At 31.6% G+C, this 9,333-nt stretch overlaps 1 long non-coding RNA gene across 2 annotated transcripts in view; it reads right to left on the bottom strand.

The window, feature by feature from the left end:
* Window positions 1-6,301: 6,301 nt before the first annotated feature.
* The window catches only part of LOC138699864 (uncharacterized), a 48,838-nt gene continuing 45,806 nt past the window's right edge, over window positions 6,302-9,333 (bottom strand). For both annotated transcript variants that reach the window (XR_011332099.1, XR_011332098.1), the window contains one exon: window positions 6,302-8,513. This is a non-coding gene — a long non-coding RNA (uncharacterized lncRNA). The remainder of the gene's footprint in view (window positions 8,514-9,333) is intronic.

Raw genomic sequence — 9,333 nt, 5'->3', positions numbered from 1 at the left:
ACAGAAGAATACTTGCACCATTACTATGAGAGAATGTGCATGCAACGCAGCCTGGGTGTGAAACAATTCTGTTTACAGAAAGCAGAATATTCCATCATCTGAAATAAGCTATCATACTCATCTTCCAGTATTGGTGACAAAGTTCAATGATCTTCAGCTGTTAAGTCAATTCTGTTGTCCGTTAGCTAAAGCATTCTACAAGAACATCAAGATACAAGCAGACATCGAAGATGATGATTAATTCTACTATTGTGAAAGAGGAGCAAGAAATATTGTGTTAATAATTATAGTTTTATCATTATGTCGGTTATTTTGATTACTCTTTCCTTCTTTATTAGGACTGATTACGGTGATTTATTGAACTATTGTGATTACTATAATTAATTCAGTGATTGTGAAAGAGCAGCACGAAATTATGTTAATAATATTGTGCATCATTATTGTTTAATTAATATTGTTATGTCAGACTTTGATTATACTCTTTCCTCGTTTCTCAGAACTTCGATTATGATGATTAATTCAACTATTGTGATTATGATGATTAATTCAGCTATTGCGATTATGATTAATTCAACTATTGCGACTGTGATGATTAATTCAATTATTGTCATTATGATTATTAATTCAACTCTTGTGTTTATGGTGATTAATTCAACTATTGCAATTATGATGATTAATTCAACTATTGTGATTATGGTGATTAATTCAACTGTTGTGAAAGAGGAGCAAGGAATATTGTGTTAATGATTGTAGTTTGATCGTTATGTCGGACCTTTTGATTACTCTTTCCTTGTTTCTTAGGACTAATTATGGTGATTTATTCAACTATTGTGAAAGAAAAGGAAGAAATAATGTATTAATATCATTGTGCACCATTATAGTTTAACTATTACTGCTATGTCAGACATTGATTATACTCTTTCCTCGTTTCTCAGAACTTTGATTATGATGTTTAATTCAGCTAGTGTAATTATGATGATTTATTCAACTATTGCGAATATGATGATTAATTCAACTTTTGCGTCTGTGATGATTAATTCAACTATTGTAATTATGATATGAATTCAACTATTGCGATTATAATTATTAATTCAGCTATTGCAATTACGATGATTAATTCAACTATTGCGATTATGATTATTAATTCAACTATGGCGACTGTGATGATTAATTCAACTATTGCGATTATGATGATTAATTCAACTATTATAATTATGATATTAATTAAATTATTGCGATTATGTTGATTAATTCAACTATTGCGATTACGATTATTAATTCAACTATTGCGATTATGTTTATTAATTCAAATATGGCAACTGTGATGATTAATTCAACTATTGCGATTATGATGATTAATTCAACTATTGTAATTATGGTATTAATTCAACTATTGCGATTATGATTAATTCAACTATTGCAATTACGATGATTAATTCAACTATTGCGACTGTAATGATGAATTCAACTATTGTGATTATGATGATTAATTCAACTATTGCGATTATGACGATTAATTCAACTATTGTAATTATGATGATTAATTCAACTATTGCGATTAGGATGATTAATTCAAATATTGCGATTACGATGATCATTTCAACTGTTCTGATTATGATGATTAATTCAACTATTGTAATTATGATGACTAATTCAACGGTTGTTATTAGGATGATTAATTAATGTACTGTAATTATGATGATTAATTCAACTGTTGTGATTATGATGATTAATTCAACTGTTGTGGTATTATGATGAATAATTCAATTATTGTAATTATGATAATTAATTCATCTATCGCAACTGTGACGATTAATTCAAGTACTGTGATTATGATGATTAGTTCAACTTTTGCGACTGTGATGATTATTTCAACTATTGTGATTATGATGATTAACTCAACTATTGATATAATGATATTAATTCAAGTATTGCGATTATGATGATTAATTCAACTATTGCGATTATGATGAGTATTTCAAGTATTGTAATTATGATTAATTCAACTTCTGCGATTATGATGATTAATTCAACTATTGTGATTATGATGATTAATTCAACTCTTGCGATTATGGTGATTAATTCAACTATTGCGATTATGATGATTAATTTAACTGTTGCACCTGTGATGATTAATTCAACTATTGTGATTATGATATTAATTCAACTATTGCGAATATGATGATGAACTCAACTATTGCGACTGTGATTATTAATTCAACAATTGTGATTATAATATCAATTTTTGTTTTCCACCTGTGCTTATCTTAATATTTGCATTTATATTAACGTTTCCGACACTCGGTGTGTGTCATCTTCAGATATGGGGTCTATGTCATTGTGTGTTGTGAAGACCTAGCTTCTTAATTATGTTGTGGGTTGTTCACTTGTGTATGACCTTTCATGATTTCTTAATTTAGCTAAAATTAGTATAAGCAGTGTGTGGTTGGTTGTTATGATTCTGTTAAATTATATCTTTTGAAAACCCATATAGGACAATAGAAAATTATGTTAAAACCATTATGACACATAAATATAAACAAGTAAAATATATACACTATAAAAACACTGTAAAACACTGTATACACTATATCACTTTTATCACATATATGGTTGGCTGTGTTGGCCTGTTATATCGTTAAAATTGGGTTGTTTTTACTGTTCTTGGTAAAAACTGTCTTTTTGACGTACTTTCACTGATTTTCCATAGTATTGTATGTTGGAGTTTTTGATGTTGTTCAAGTTGACTACTGTGAATCGTGGATGCTGTTATTGAGTACTTAGACGTATATAATACAAGCTATTTTCTGTTGAGTCCGCTGTCTAGTATGGCCATGCGTGTCTGCAACAATTTACTTTATATTAATAGATTGAATTAAGACGATTTTGTTTTTTATTAAGTGGGAATTTATCGCGTAAAAATGTTGTATGGAAAATACTTACAATTTTAGCTGATGTTGGAGTGTTGCTATGTGGTGCATGGCTGAAACTAGAATGGCGGGCTCAATTACAATATTTTCTTAATGTACGTCATCTGGAGTGGGAAGTGGAGGGGGTATTGGTGGGACCTGTGTGGTTGTTGTGTGTGTTTGTTTCGGCGGGAATAATTTAAACAAGTTAAAAAGTGGGTTATTTGTATTGGCTATTTGTTCGTTGAGGAGGGGTCTTCCTGAGTTAAATTCTATTATAATGTGAAATTGTTCCGCGGTGTCTATTGATATTATAATACAGTGAGCTTATCGGCATCTCCAAAATGAAACTATTGTGATGATGATATTATTTCAACTATTGCGATTATGATAATTAATTCAACTATTGCGATTATAATGATAAATTCAACTATTGCAATTATGAGTAATTCAACTATTGCAATTATGATAATTAATTCAACTATTGTGATTATGATGATTAATTCAACTATTGCGATTATGATAATTAATTCAACTATTGCGACTTTGATGATTAATTCAACTACTGTGATTTTGATGATTAGTTCAACTATTGCGACTGTGTTGATTAATTCAACTATTGTGATTATGATGATTAAGTCAACTATTGTTATTATGATATTAATTCAACTATTGCGATTATGATGACTAATTCAACTATTGCGATTATGATGATTAATTCAACTATTCCGACTGTGATGATTAATTCAGCTACTGTGATTTTGATGATTAGTTCAACTATTGGGACAGTGATGATTGGATCAACTATTGTGATTATGGTGATTAATTCAACTATTGTTGTTATGATATTAATTCAACTATGGCGATTATGATAATGAATTCAACTATTGTGATTATGATGATTAAGTAAACTATTGTGATTATGATGATTAATTCAACTATTGCGATTATGATGATTAATTCTACTATTGTAATTATGATTAATTCAGTTGTTGTGAATATGATGATTAATTCAACTTTTGTGATTATGATGATTAATTCAACTATTGCTATTATGATGATTAATTCAACTATTACGATTATGATTATTAATTCAACTATTGCGATTATGATGATTAATTCAACTATTGCGCTTACGATGATCAATTCAACTGTTCTGATTATGATGATTAATTCAACTACTGTAATTATGATGACTAATTCAACTGTTGTGATTAGGATGATTAATTAAACTATTTTAATTATGATGATTAATTCAACTGTTGTGATTATGATGATTAATTCAACTGTTGTGATTATGATGAATAATTCAATTATTGTAATTATGATGATTAATTCAACTATTGCAACTTTGATGATTAATTCAACTACTGTGATTATGATGATTAGTTCAACTGTTGGGATTGTGATGATTGGATCAACTATTATGATTATGATGATTAATTAAACTATTGTTATTATGATATTAATTCAATTATTGCGATTATGATGATTAATTCAACTATTACGATTATGATGAGTAATTCAACTATTGTAATTTTGATTAATTCCGCTATTGCGATTATAGTGAATAATTCAACTATTGTGATTATGATGATTAATTCAACTATTGCGATTATGATGATTAATCCAACTATTGCGATTATGATGATTAATTCAACTATTGCGATTATGATGATTAATTCAACTATTGCGATTACGATGATCAATTCAACTGTTGTGATTATGATGATTAATTCAACTACTGTAATTATGATGACTAATTCAACTGTTGTGATTAGGATGATTAATTAAGTTATTGTAATTATGATGATTAAATCAACTGTTGTGATTATGATGATTAATTCAGCTGTTGTGTTTATGATTATTTATTCAATTATTGTAATTATGATGATTAATTCGACTATTGCGATTATGATATTAATTCAACTATTGGGATTATGATATTAATTCGACTATTGCGATGATGATGTTTAATTCAATTATTGCGATTATGGTGATTAAATCAACTATTGTGTTTATGATTATTTCAACTATTGTGATTATGATGATTAATTCAACAATTGTGAAAGTGGAGCTAAAAATATCATGTTAATAACATGGTGAATCATTACAGGTTAATTGAAATATAGGACTTCGATTATTCTTTCCATATTTCTCAGGACTTTGATTTTTAAATCATTGTAAAAAGTTATATTAACGTGCAATGTTGAAAAATTAAGCAACAAAAACTTGTTTAAAGTCAAATTTTTTTATTCATAAGTTCAGAGCAGGTACCAGTGCAACATTTATATTTTGAAATATCTTTTCCAAGTATTAATTTAAATAAAAGGCAGCGTTTTAAACTTAAAAAGTCATTTTCTCAAAACTTTGTTCTTTCCATATACCCTTCAATTGTATAGTGTACGAAGTTTTGAAAATTACTTTAGATGGAATTTTGTTAATAAATTTTTTGCTTACAACTGCTCTACTGACTATCTGGAACTTAAAGGAAGTTGGGTTGGGGGAGAGGTGGAAGGTGTGTCCGGTCATTTATCGGGCATTATTGATCGGTGAGTAGTTTTAAATTATAAACGATAAAGTGGATTTTGAGGGTTTGGAATCTGTTCGTTGAGAAATTGAATATTCTGAATTTGATTTCTGACAGTAAAGTATTCTTCAGCTTTATTAATTAATTAATTGTTGTTAACTATTTTTCTAATTATATTCATCTGACACAATTAACATAAAATCCAGACTTTTGAGATGGGCAGGTCATGTAGCCTGTATGGGCGAATCCAGAAACTCATACAGAGTGTTAGTTGGGATGCCGCGCCGGAGGGAGAAAGTCCTTTGGTGGGATTGAGATGTAGGTGGGAGAATGATATTAAAGTGGATTGGAGGGAGGTGGGATATGATGGTAGACACTGGATTAATCTTGCGTGGGATAGGGACTGATATCAGGAGTATGTGAGGATGGCAGTGAATCTCCGGGTTCCTTAAAAGCCATAAGTAAGTAAATAACTATTTTTAGGATCTGTAACGTATTATTTATGTTCTTCAGTTCATGGCCTGAGTCGATCAAGTAAGCAGCAAATTTTGATTTGTTCCGATTATTGATAAAATCTGAGTATGTTCCTTGAATTCCATTTTGTTTGTTCCACATTAAGCTTTTATATGCCACTTTGCAAGTGTTCATTTCTTTCTCCCAATTTACTTGTTATAATGCTGTTTAATGTATTATTCGTCTTATGTGTAACATTTGCTTTTTTTATTTTTAAAAGGCTGATAACACTAGTCTGTGATGAAATTTCTGCCCCCAAAGTTTGAATGTTTTTAGAATATTTGTTAGCATGCTGAAGTCAAATTCGAAGCCAGAAAGTTCCTATGACGTACGATTTTTTTTTTTTTTTTCAATTTTCTTATAATGTATTATGACAATATATAGCGTTATTATTTAAACTATAATACTTTAACAACTGTAGTTTTAGTATGTTAAGATATGAAAACCAAATGTATTCAACATATTTTTAAGATGTTTATATTGAAAGTCAAGGATAACAGATGTTTCTTAGCAGATAGAGGGTGCAAGCGTATAAGGATGTTAGGGTGAAATAACGTGCAGCCTTGCCATTATTTTTATTTGTGGGAGATAGAAATGTCAGCCATATCTTGGTGAGAGACTCAACTCAACTCGTCTAGTTCCTCTCATATTTCAATAGTCTGTGTTTCATCTGGAAGCGAAACGAAATCAGTTTTTGAAGCTTTATTCTGTAGTAGAAAGTTGAGAGTTTTTAGTTCAGTAAGAAAGTATTTACCATGTCGCATCGAGAATGTATAAATAATCCAGACCATTTTGTTATATAACTTATATAAAATGTACACATTGCCTAAGCAGAGGTGTAATTTTACAGATTTTGTGAAAAAGTCATATCTTGCTCATTTTGGAATCAAACTTGGAGTTCAAAGTAAAGCTTGGGCACCACACAAAGTATATAGAGTATTGATTGAAGAACTTCATCATTGGATCAACGGCAGAAGACTGTTGCTATGTTTTGGAGTACCTATGGTTTGGAGAGAGCAGTCGAACCATAGTAATGACTGCTACTTCTGTTCGTGTGATGTGAAGGGGTACGATTCTAAAAATAAAAAGCAAATGGTGTATCCAGTTATTCAGTCATCCATTTTACCTGCACCCCATGGGCCTGGTGTACCATTCAGTGTGCGACTAGAAAATCTTGAATAGTTTTCATCTGAGTCTGATGTAGAGGTGAGGGAAATTGTGACGAGTGACAGTGACTATCTACCACAGTCGGGTGCTGCAGAACGTAGCTTTAAATAAGGAAAGAGACTGTTTCAAGTACATATGTGAGAAATTTCCACTACTCTCTGAAGCAAATTAAAAGAAGATATAAATTTAATGGTCCTGACAAAAGAAAACAGATGTCTGATGCAGCATTTAAATACACTGTGGATGAAAAGGGGAAAGCAGCATGGATATCTTTCTGTGAATTTGTTTTAAAATTTCTTTGTAACAACAAGGGACCTAATTACCGAAACAATATGGCTAACATGCTTGAACCATACAGGGAACTTGGTTGTAACATGAGTATCAAAATTCATTTTCTGTTTTCTCACCTAGATTATTTCCCCGAAAATCTAGGATTTTTGAGTGAAGAGCAAGGTGAACGATTTCACAAGGATCTGCAGGAGTTCGAAAGGAGATGCCAGGGACGATGGAGCACCAGAATGCATCCTCATTATTGTTGGATGTTAAAGCGTGAAATACTTGAAGACAGAACTAAGAAGGAGTGGTGTAATTTTTTGTGTGATGCATTGTGCTAATTTATACATGCAATAGTGAAGTAAACAAGACTAAAACAAAGCAAAAACACTCTAGTGACATACAGTGGCGGCTCGTGGGTATTGAATTCAGGGGGGCTGCATACAAAAATAAACCATGCAACTTATCTCATTTAAAGATTAGTTCCATGCGCCTTGTCTTGTAGGTTGCAAACTTTTTAATCATCATCTTATTAAAATCCGATATTTCGTTTAACATAGTCATTACAATGGAAAACATAGCTAATGCGGTCAGTCTCTCTTCTCTCATCGTATTTCTGAGATAGGATTTTACTCTTTCCAAACACGAAAAGCAACGTTCTGGTTCGGAAGTTGTCATTGGTATGATGACAGCTATGCGTAGTAGTTCTACAACTTCTGAAAATGAGGCTTGCAAGTTCTCAGAAGAAACTGCAAGAGCTTTATTGTGTCATTGATATTTCTGAATTCTTGTCTCTGATACAACACAGTGAGTTCCGTTTTTAGTTTGTCTTTATCGAACATTTCTCCTGAATTGTTAAGGTACTGAACTGAATAGACTGTAAATATTGTACAGAATTAAACATTGTCGCACTTGTTATACTCACAACATTGAAGAAAATGTATTTAAAACTGCGCGCTACTCAAACTCCTGCAAATTTTGCAGCGCCTGGAAACTCTGGATTCACGGCGAGGGGTAAGCAGGGGGAGGGGTAAAAGTAACGCGCAAAGCATCCGAGACGAGACTGGCAGCTCCAGGGGAGGAAGTGGCTTCACCAATCCGTCCTTGTCTCTGGTTTCTCTCTGGAAGCACCAGGGGAGGAAGTGACTTCACTAACGATTGCGTGCATGTCAATGAGAGCGAAATTAAAAAAAAAAACAAATTCGAGCCGCTAAATAGAGACTGTATAATAAATGTATTTCACAACATAAAACGAACCATGAGCCACAAATGTCTGGGGGTGCTGCAGCTCCGCAGCCCCCCTTCGAAAGCCGCCCCTGGTGACATATATGAACAACCATGAAAAAGTCTGTGATGAAATTCACGTAATTATACAATACATTTAAAGTGATTTTGCAAACAAACGTGACGTGATAGAAGTAAACGGATTGAAAATTCGAATTCTGCACATCGACATTATGTACAGTAACATCACATTATTTACTTCAGGCAACAAACACAAAGTTGAAATTCGCAGGCTAGTGTAATTGATTGTTTATTTTTCCTATATATGTCATGGATGCCCATGTGTATTTTTTTGTCTCTTTAGATTCTATGGGTTGCAGAGTAGTGTGTGTTTTATTTTTTTGTGTTCTAAGGCGTTTTTGTATACAGTTTTGTATTATTTTTTTGTTGAAGCCGTATTCTATTACTAATTGTAATATTGATGGCTGAGAACCAGACTATTTTAAGTCCAACATTTTATAAGAAATAAATCTGTGTTTCATTGTGTTCCAGTTCTTGTCAGCATATATGAGTCGAACAGAACTGTAAATATTCCTCTCCATAAGGTTGATATGAAGCTTTTTCAATTTTTTTCATGAAGCTTTGAATGTCAGGAGCTTAAAATAGCTCTCCTGAAAAGGAGAAGTAAAATGGACTTGGAACAGTCTGGTTCTGGGT

Source organism: Periplaneta americana, chromosome 5 (genome assembly GCF_040183065.1).
Source record: "Periplaneta americana isolate PAMFEO1 chromosome 5, P.americana_PAMFEO1_priV1, whole genome shotgun sequence".
In the NCBI taxonomy this organism is placed as follows: Eukaryota; Metazoa; Arthropoda; class Insecta; order Blattodea; family Blattidae; genus Periplaneta; species Periplaneta americana.
Note: the sequence above shows the minus strand (reverse complement) of the source record. Positions and strands in the feature narration are given on the sequence as shown.